Source organism: Frankliniella occidentalis, unplaced genomic scaffold, assembly GCF_000697945.3.
Source record: "Frankliniella occidentalis isolate FOCC.00 unplaced genomic scaffold, Focc_3.1 Scaffold241, whole genome shotgun sequence".
NCBI lineage: Eukaryota > Metazoa > Arthropoda > Insecta > Thysanoptera > Thripidae > Frankliniella > Frankliniella occidentalis.
Window position 1 is genome coordinate 19,360 of NW_026267367.1, and position 9,468 is coordinate 28,827.

At 59.9% G+C, this 9,468-nt stretch overlaps 1 protein-coding gene across 1 annotated transcript in view; it reads right to left on the reverse strand.

Moving 5' to 3' along the window:
* The window catches only part of LOC113202064 (uncharacterized), a 21,267-nt gene extending 12,117 nt beyond the window's left edge, over nt 1-9,150 (reverse strand). The window contains exon 1 of the mRNA XM_026416127.2: nt 9,132-9,150. The gene's annotated coding sequence lies outside the window, so the exon portion shown is untranslated. The remainder of the gene's footprint in view (nt 1-9,131) is intronic.
* Nucleotides 9,151-9,468: the final 318 nt, after the last annotated feature.

The following is a 9,468-nucleotide window of genomic DNA, read 5'->3' on the forward strand; positions in this document are numbered from 1 at the left end:
GGGGCTCAAGGCTAGTCACACACACACACGCACACGAAGACAAACACACTCACTCGGAGGCACGCTCGCGTCCGTGCTTCGAAAGCTTATGTGGGTTGTCGCAGTGGAAGCTGACTTCTGCCGGCGCAGACAAAAAACACGTTTTCGAAGGCGTTATTTTGAACAAAATATTTGGCTGAGTACTCCTGGCGTAAGCTCCTTCAATAATCCTAGTCCACGAGGGGTGCTGGGCAGGTCCAGGCCTGCGGCGGAGATCAGCGCACCCCGGAGGTTTATTATAACAGTGTAGGGGCTCCAGAGGACGGAGACACGAAGCACCGCTACTTGCGAGAATTGGCTTCTGTGAATCCCTGAAACGGACGCCGAAATGCGGAATTACCGTGCGTGGAGAGGGCCCCGGGGCACGGTGGCACGCCCCGGCACTGAGGACCCGCCACGCCCCGCCACGCCCCACCACGCCCCCGCCGCGCCACGCCCGGGCGCCTGGTCCTTGATCCGGCTGCTGCCTCTCCCTTCACCAGGACCAATTCACATCACAGGCGTGGCCACATGATCGGATTACGCACGTGCGGAGCAGGGCGGGGCGGGGCGGAGGGGCTATAGGTGGCGCGGCCCCATCACGCCTGCGGTCCGGGCGGGGTGGGCGTCAACAACCCTTTACCGAGAGGTCCGCCGAGGTGTTATTGGCTGTGGAGGAGAGAGCGCACGAGCGGGCGAGTGATGTAGAGCGCGGGGGCGAGAGAGACGTACAACGACTCCACCCATAGCGCCCCCGCGCAGCCAAGGAAATTTCCTTCCCGCGCGCCGGTGATCTGCGCAAACTAGCCTTCCCTCCGCTGCTCTGCCCGGCTCTGCCCGGCTCTGGGCCACGGCCGTGATTGTAAACAGCCCCGCGTGTCCTCACCGCGACTAATCGTCGAGATAAGATAGCAAAGCCAAGCGAAGCCGTCGTGTTGTATGCCCTTGCGCAAATTGCTCCGCAATAAACAATAAACAAAAGTGTTTTTACGACCTCATTGCGAGCTACTACGCGCGCCCGGGAGTGTGATGGAAAGAAAGTTTACACGCTATCGTAGAGAAACTACATACTTACGGCCACTTTACCCCGCGGTGGTGGTGTGGGTGTGTCAACAATGAGGATCAGGACCGCCATGGCGCCAACGACGACGCAGACCAGACGGAAAGTAAGTAAGTGTGTTTGCAAGAAGCAGAGCGCTGCTGCTGCCATGGTCCGCCGGCGCAAGCACAAAAACATACGCAAAATGAAAACAACAATAACCCACGTCTCTTTTACGCGCGAAAACAGACGGACAAACAAATGAGCGCGCGGGAGGAGTTTGTGGCGCCAAAGTCGCACGGCTCATTCATACTCGACAATGAAGGGATCGGTCACCCTCCAGGCTGCTCAATGTCCAGGTAAAGTCCAGGTAGCTGCCCTGCTCAGGTTGTTGTCGTAGTCAGACCACCACACTGGCAGGACGCGTTCGGGTGTGCGGCTGTCCAGGCTGGTTGACCTGGCTGTCCCGGCCGCTGACCAAAGGCCGGCGCGGGTCAGGGACGCTTCCCGGGAAAAATGCAATTTCATTCGCTTCTCTTGCCATTCATAGTGGAGAGGACTGGACCGTCTGTCGGGCATGCATCGCATGCATGCACCGTGCACAGGAATGCGCCGGGGTGGTTGGTGGTGGTGGTCCCCACAGCGCACCGCGGACCACCCCATGCTGCCCGCTGCCGCCCACCCCACCGGGGACTCCTGGGACACTCCCCTCCCCCTCGGGCCGCGCCGCCGGACCAACGACCAACCGCAGAGGGGTTGACCCTTTTGCATTCTGCTCTTCCGTCGGCTCTTTTCGCAGGAATGGGAACGTCAGCCGGTGGTGGCCGAGCAGAGCAGGCGATCTGTCGAGAGCGAAAGCGAACCCAAATCAATTTCATTTCGCTTCACAACATCGACACAACGCCACGCCGCGCCACGTCTCGCCCCGGGGAGGCTGACGCTGACGGCTCCTCGGCGCCCACAAAGTGGTCTGCTGCAGGCGAGGCAGTGCAAAACCAAGGAGCGGTCGGGGGGCTTGCTCCCACCGGAAATGGAATGGCTCCCCCTTCCCGACCGGCAGTGCACTTTACACGTGCACTTTTCGTCTGAATGACGTCAACGGCCGAGAATTTCGCCTCGCTAAAATGGAAAGTGACTGCTGCGTCTTTCATTTTTTGTGTGTGTTTGTGTGTTTCTTGTTATTTGTGTTGTGATTTGGGAGAACAAAAGCGGCTGGCTGTTGCTGTGAGACGCACCATCCCCCCAAGCCCCCTGGGCGCCACCGGCGGAATGTCATTGCATAAGAATTGGGGATAAATAGAGCGGCATTCCCGCCAATAAACGCAAAAGGCTGCACTAACAACACTCTTTTTTTACGATCTGCACAATCTCTTTTTTTTCGCACTGTTTTGCATCGGCGCCACTGAATAGCCGGGGTGCGGAATCGACCTACCACACCGGCCCCCTCAGCCCCCCTCCCCCCTCTTCTTCTTGTCCGCCCCCACCGGCTGTGCTATGCTGCCGCGTTCCGAAACCTCTACAGCCATCCAGGTTATTCACCAGGGTTGACCGAAACTTTTCCCCTTAAGGAAAGTGAAAAAGTCCATCAAGACGCGCTTTTGCGCGGCCCACCCTGCACCTTGTACCTCCCCCCCTCCCCTCCTACCGCCGGGGGTCTACCTGGTCCCGCCCTGACCCATTACGACTGTTTCACAAAGTCAGAGCATTGAGGTGTAAACAGGCCATTCCCTCCCGTATAACGAGCCACTTTCGCTCGAGACCCGGGGTGTGCGTCGTCCCTGCGTCCCCTCCCGCGCGCGGCCAGCCGGCGGCGCCGCGTCCGCGTCCATTGGAGACGGCATCTTGGTCACGGCGGCGGCGGCCACCCGGTGTCTCTCATCCACGTCCTGTTCGTCATTGACCTGCTCCGACGACGTCACGTCCTTCACCTCCACCTCGCCCTGGTGCTCGCGACCGCCCCCGGCCGTCACTACTGGCGCCGCCCTCCTGGCGCTCTGTGACAAACGACTCATCTCCTCGGTGGTGCGTCTGTCTCCGTACGTCCTGCTGCTCCGCGGCTGCTGACGGGCGGCGGCCCTGGGCGCCCCTGACACATGGCGCCCGCGGAGGCAGGAGGCGGCGCGTATGTTCCTGCCTGCCAGAACTTCTCCGGGACTATAAAACTTGCCGTTTACGCGCCGGGGCTCCTTGATCAAACCTCCACCCCGCCCGCCCCGCCACGCCCCTCCACGCCCCGGCAGCGCACCTGCCGCCGCCGCTCGTCGCCCCGCCACGACGAGCGCCTCGCGTGACGGGCCGCCCCGCGACGTCTGCCGCTCCTCATCACGTCCAGGACCATCAGGACCGCGACGGGATACGACGGCCCCTTTGGCGAGCGCCGTGTGATATTAGTTTGAGGCGCCGCGCCGCACACGAACACCCCTCTACTTTTGCCTCAACGACGTCATACGACTTACCACTTCCACCAACGCTTCCGCTTCCTATAGCTAGGTCTGTCTGTCTGTCTGTCTGTCTGTCTGTCTGTCTGTCTGTCTGTCTGTCTGTCTGTCTGTCTGTCTGTCTGTCTATTTGTCTCTTTCTCTCTCGATCGGGCATGCCTGCCTCCCTCTCTCTCTCCCCGCGCGGGATGAAGCGCCTGCATACCAGAGCAGGGCAGCAAAGCAGACACATTGTCGCAACAGGTTGTGTATATGTGTGGCGCGCGCTCGCGCTCGTGTGTGTGTGTGTGTGCGGGTAAAGGCGCGCGCCCTCTCGCGTTTGTCTCTACACGCCGTGTGTGTGTGTGTGTGTGCCACCACTTTTACTCTCATTGCCCAAGTGCAGCCGAACAACCCGGCCCCGACCCGGTCCAGCAGCAGGGGCCCGGCCGCCGCCCGTCTGAAACCACCCTGGCGCCCACCTATACCGACCGGCCGAAGCGCGGTCCGCTCCGCCGCACCTCCATACGATCTGCTACGGCATCTACGGCATGGACCCGCGAGCCCCGCTCACGATCAAGGCCGAGCACCCCGCCTCCGTCTCGTCTCTTTCACCCACGTGAACGCGTCCACCAGTCGGCAGCGGCGGTGGTGGGCCCCGGCCCCGCCCCGCCCAGCCTCGCCCCAGGCGAAGCAGGAGAATCAATGAAACCGATACGGATGAATCAATAAACGCACAAGCGGGTCCAGCCAGGCCGACTTTCCCAAGTGGCCCAAGTGGGAGTGTACGAAACTGCAAAAGAGAGTAGTGATTGATGCGACCGAGTCTGAAGGAGGCCTACGGAGAGAGAGAGGGGTCACGCCCTCCACGGCGGCCGGCAGCTGGCAGCGGGCGGGGCTGCCAGAGCCCCTGCAAAGTACGTGCCGCCGCCGCCTGGCCGACCGTTGAAACAGCACACCATCACACACGCATCGCGGCCAGCGCCATCTCGGCATCTCGATACCTCGATTTAAATCATCTTGGAAACGAGAGCTCGACATTCTCCTGCTCCCTATACAGGGTATGGCCGCTGTCCGAGAAAATGCGTGCGAATAGGCAACCCGTCAGCACGCCTATGCGCGCGGGATAGTATACCCATTTGCTCCAACAGGGACCCTGTTTCATCGACGTATTGAAGCGAATCGAATCGATAAATATCTTTAAACTGTGCGATGTATGAGATATTTTTCGATACTATCGAAATTCGAAGCTCCGCGAGTCGTGCGGATCCGTTTAGCGGAGCGCGCGCGCATCGCGGTGCCACTAGGACTCCGTCCTGCAGCCGCTTCTGCAGACGCCAGGGCTCTTGAGCGGCCCGCGGAGAGGGAGAAAAGGCCGCCAGCAGCTGGCGCCAAAATTCACTCCTTGAACTCGAACGACCCCAGCAGGCGCGAAACGGGGCCGCGGCACTAGACCACTGGGCCGCTGGCCAGTCGATATGGCGTTTGAATGACCCACCTGAAAGCGCGGCGAGGCCGCAAACCCTAGCGCTGACCGGGAACGTATTATTTTCGTTTTCACTATTTATTCCGTTAGGCCGGTCGTTCGTTTTCTTCTCTTTTTCTTTCCTGCTGTGAGCTCTTTCTGCCCCTATTCACGGGGGCCGCTATTTGCACACAGCAGCGGGTGGACCTTACGGTTACAGTAACAAATCACAACGGGATGTCAGCGGCAGGGCAAGGGCAGGAGGCAAAGGCTAGGTCAGGAAGCCGGCGGCCGGGGTCCGGGAAGGGAAAATAAATCAATAGCAATCATAACACAAAAAAAAAGAAATGGAGGAGCAGGAGAAATGGGTGGCCTTTGACTAACGCGCGGCGGCCAGCAGGCAATATCCCGCGAGTGGGCGAGGGAGGGGGGCAACACTGACCCTCCCCTCGGCGATTTAATTTCCCTTTTATCTGAGCTATGCGAAAAAATAAATAAATTACGGCGGGACATATTGCTATGCGCTCCCGGGGGGACTTAGAGGAGGCGGCCCGCAAGGCACCTGCTGGCTTTGTTGTTCGGGGTGTTACTTTTTGCGTCAGATAGAGCACGACGAAGGTGTGCGCGCTGCTGCTGCACGGCCACGGCGGCGGCAGCAGCCGACCCCCCAGGGGGGGAGACACGCAGGAGCACCCCCTGCCCCTCCCCACAACCTGCCGGGCCGCAGGTGGCTCAGGTGGCGGGAGGATTCTGAAAATGGCGAAGTGACATTGCTGATAAGGGGCCCCGGGGCCCGGCCCTGCAGCCGGTAAGAACCTAAGAACCTCCCGCGGGGGAGCTGCTGCTGCAGGGCGCGGTGCGGGTACCACCTGCTGGCGATATACATAATCGTGTCGGACACCCTGCGGACACCGAGCTGTACTACATGCGACAGCGGGCGGGCCGGGTAGCTCATAGCCACGCAGCACACCTCAGCAGCAGTCGCTTGATTTGTGGACGGAGTGGCGGATAATAAAATGAAAAGACGATAAGCGCAGCAGCGCGCTGTGGAGGGTGGAGGGGGCGATAGGGGCGCCTTATGGAGGGCGAACCGCTTCCGCCCCAGGCGCCATCGGTCATCCGTGGTTTGAATGGTGCCTGCCTGCTGCGCCGATAGAAATCGCCTAGCGATATTGTTTTTAGGATTTTTTTCAAGTGTTGGTAGTACTTCTGGGCAAATGAGAGCATTCGCTATGACTATTCGCATCTGCTTTGATGTACTCCGTTGTTTGTCGGACCTTATCATTTTTGTTAACGGGGCTGTTTAATTTTTGCTCTGCGCCAACCACGGGCCTCCGTCATCGACAGCGCTTTTGCGACGTGTCCGACGCTCCGCGGCAATGTCAACATGAATATGCAGGGCGGGCCGGGGGCGCTCCACTGCCCCGCGCCCCGCTGCTGCTGCCGCGCCCCGCTGCCGCCATCGTCGTCGTGTCTCTGATTACGTTACTCGCTCTGCCGCCCCGCGAGCAGTCAGCCACCCAGGTGCGGCGGCGTTAGGGACGTCCGCGACGGAAAAATGTGGAGGTCGCGACTTGCTGCTGTTGCAGTGGGTGCTGCTGCGGGTACTGGAGCTGGTGCTGTCTGAGCTGCTGCTGCTGCTGCCAATGTTACACTTGCCCGCCCCCTCTGCCCCCGCCATCCTCCATCACGGCGCTCCTTACTTTAGCATACACTCCCCGCCGTCCCGGCGCCGCCCGGCGCTGCACTCACGGAGAAACTACAAGGCCCCTCTGTCCCCTGTACCCCCCGCGCGCGCCTGCTGCTGCTGCTGCTCAGATCCAGCGCAATAAAAGTTTTGACACGGCAAATCCGTAAGTTGATGGCGACGGCGGCGTTCGCCTTGCCTGGCACGGCGGCGTACTGCTGCTGCCGCGCGCGGGCCGGCTCTCGGCTCGCCAGCGGAAGTTTTCAAACTCACATACTGTTGCTGCTGCTCGGGCGCTGGATTCGTACACAGCGGCCTGGCTCTCTCTGGGACCCAGCGCTGCTGCTGCTGGTTGCCGCCGTCGCTGCTCGCGCGACAATGGCTGAAGGCATCGCGACGTTAGGGATAAACGTGCGAGAGAGAAGGACAGTTTCCCTTCAGAGCGAGAGAGTCGAACCATCGGAGGGGAACATTGTACGGAGTATTTCTCGCACATTTCTTTCTACGACACGCGTAGACTTTAGAATAATCCACGACGATGTAGGAGTGAGTGAGCTGACGACGGTGACCGGGGAAGCAGTCCACATATACAGTCCACAAAGTCCTTCCACCACGTGCTGCGGTAATATCCCCGGCGAGTTTTTACGTCCCGGCCCCCGGCATTTTTCAGCGGGTGCACGGGTGCACTGTATCATGGCGCATTTTGCGATGTATGAGACCCAGCCGGAAAGGACTTGGCGAGCAGGCGGGGGAGGTACGAGGGGAGAGGTATAGAGTGATTAGCACCTGTCGTCGCCTTATCACGGCAGCGCATTGCAGCTGCTGCAGGTGCCGGTGCAGCAGCCTTTATCCGCGCGTATTTCTCCTGCTGCGCGACTCACACAGCCCCAAGGGCAAACAACAACGCGCCATAACGCCGTGAATAGGCGCGAGTGCGCGCGAAAATAATGAAACGCCACACGCCGAATTTTCCCCCATTTTTCCTCCCATCCAGCCCCTGTTTGGACGGGCGCGGACGACGACGACGACGACGACGGGGAACAATGGGGCGCCGAGCGTCGCCGGCGTCGTCCAGGCGACGCGACTGTGCGAGCTGCCGTCGCACCCTCTCCGTTCTGTTGTTCGGAACCATAGAGAAGCGACTCGTTTCGTCCGTGACACCACCTCCTCTTGCTGCAAGTCGCTGGGGGGTGGGGGAGCCCAACCCTGTATACGTTACGTCCCGCATCAGTACTACGAGAGGAAACAAACCTCCCGTGTGCTGATAAAGAAACGTCCTGCTCGATATTATCCAATGTCAGGCAGCCATAGCGAGCGAAGGCTTTGCTCACGCCGTCGTCGATATACCGTCCGGCGCCGCATAGTGCATGGCGTCGTCATCAATGCATTCCCGAAGGCATTGCGAGGACAATGTGAAGCTGCGCCGCCGCCGGAGGAAGGCGACGAGGCGACGCAAGGCGACCTCTTCCATGTTTGGCTAGGTCTCATATCTTCCCCCTCCCCACACCACCCCCCGCCCTTCTCTAGCACCCTTTCTTTCTCCCTCTCACCCGGATCCCGCCGATAGGAAAGAGCAAACCAGCTCCGGAGGAGAAGAGGCAGCAAAAGAAGAAGGGGTCTCTTCGGAAAATAACTCGGCCGACTGCGGTGCGGTGCGGGGTTCCACGAGTTCTCCACGCTCCGTGTGGCGGTGGCGGGGGGGCCGCCGTTTCATTCGGAGCCCCTTTGCGTCTCGCGCGAATGCATCCGCGATGGTGCAGTATATATGAAGGGGCAGAGCGAAGCGCTCGAAGGATTGTGCATGTGATTGGAGAAATGGAGCACCCCGCTGCTGCTGCTGCGGTGTGCAAGTGTTCTGAGCGCGACCCGTGGCCCGTGGCGCGGAACAGAAAACACGCGGCCCGGGTTTGTGTCACACGGCGGGGTCAGCCAGTGTAGTAGTAAGTAGTATACGTACTGCACCGCTGCGTCCCCGTCGTGGTGGTCGTGGTGCCCGCCTGGCGCTGGCCCAGCCTGTGTGTCCCATTCACTTGGACGCCCTGCCCCACCGCCACCGCTCCGGTCCATTTACTGTACACTCGACTGCTCCACCGCTGCACACACTTCTTGTTCTCTTTACCAAAAGCGGCAGCGTAATGTCGTGTGAGCGCAGCGCGCCCGCTTACATCTTTCGCGTGAAGGGAGGTGGTGATGATGGGGTCACATCATATGGTCACAGGTCGTGGAAGGGAGAGCGACCAACACCGTGCAGGGGGTTACTCCGAGCGGTACGTACTTCACTCACAATCATCATTGGACACCCTCCAAGAAAATCAGGATAAGTAAGAAAAATCAAGGAAAATCAAATCAGAGGAAATAAGAAAAATATCATGAGAAACTGGAAAAAAATTGTGCTCTTGAAATTGAAATTTAAAGTTACTCATCGGGTCCTGCACATCGACTATATAGTCATACGCCCGCACGCACTCCGTCTCCTCCCTCCATGATGATATTGTAAGTACTCACTGTGTTACGCGCCGGACCTCGGCCAGGGCGCATCGCCGTCCCGCTGCAGCAGCGACGACGTGCCGCTCCTGTAACACGCCAACAAAACGTACACCTGTAGCTTCGCAATGCTCTACAACAACACGGGAAACGGTTATTGCGGGGGACAACCGCGAGGTTCCGCGTCACCAAAACACCGCGATGCGTCAATACAGTACACACTTCCTCTTATCGAAAATATTGTCAGTTGACGTTGTGGGGAGCGGGCTGCGGGGGCGAGGGCACTGGGGCAGACGGGCGAACCGATGGAACAGAGCCGGGGGAAAAGGGGGCGGGGGGGACCCTACCTGTTTGTCCA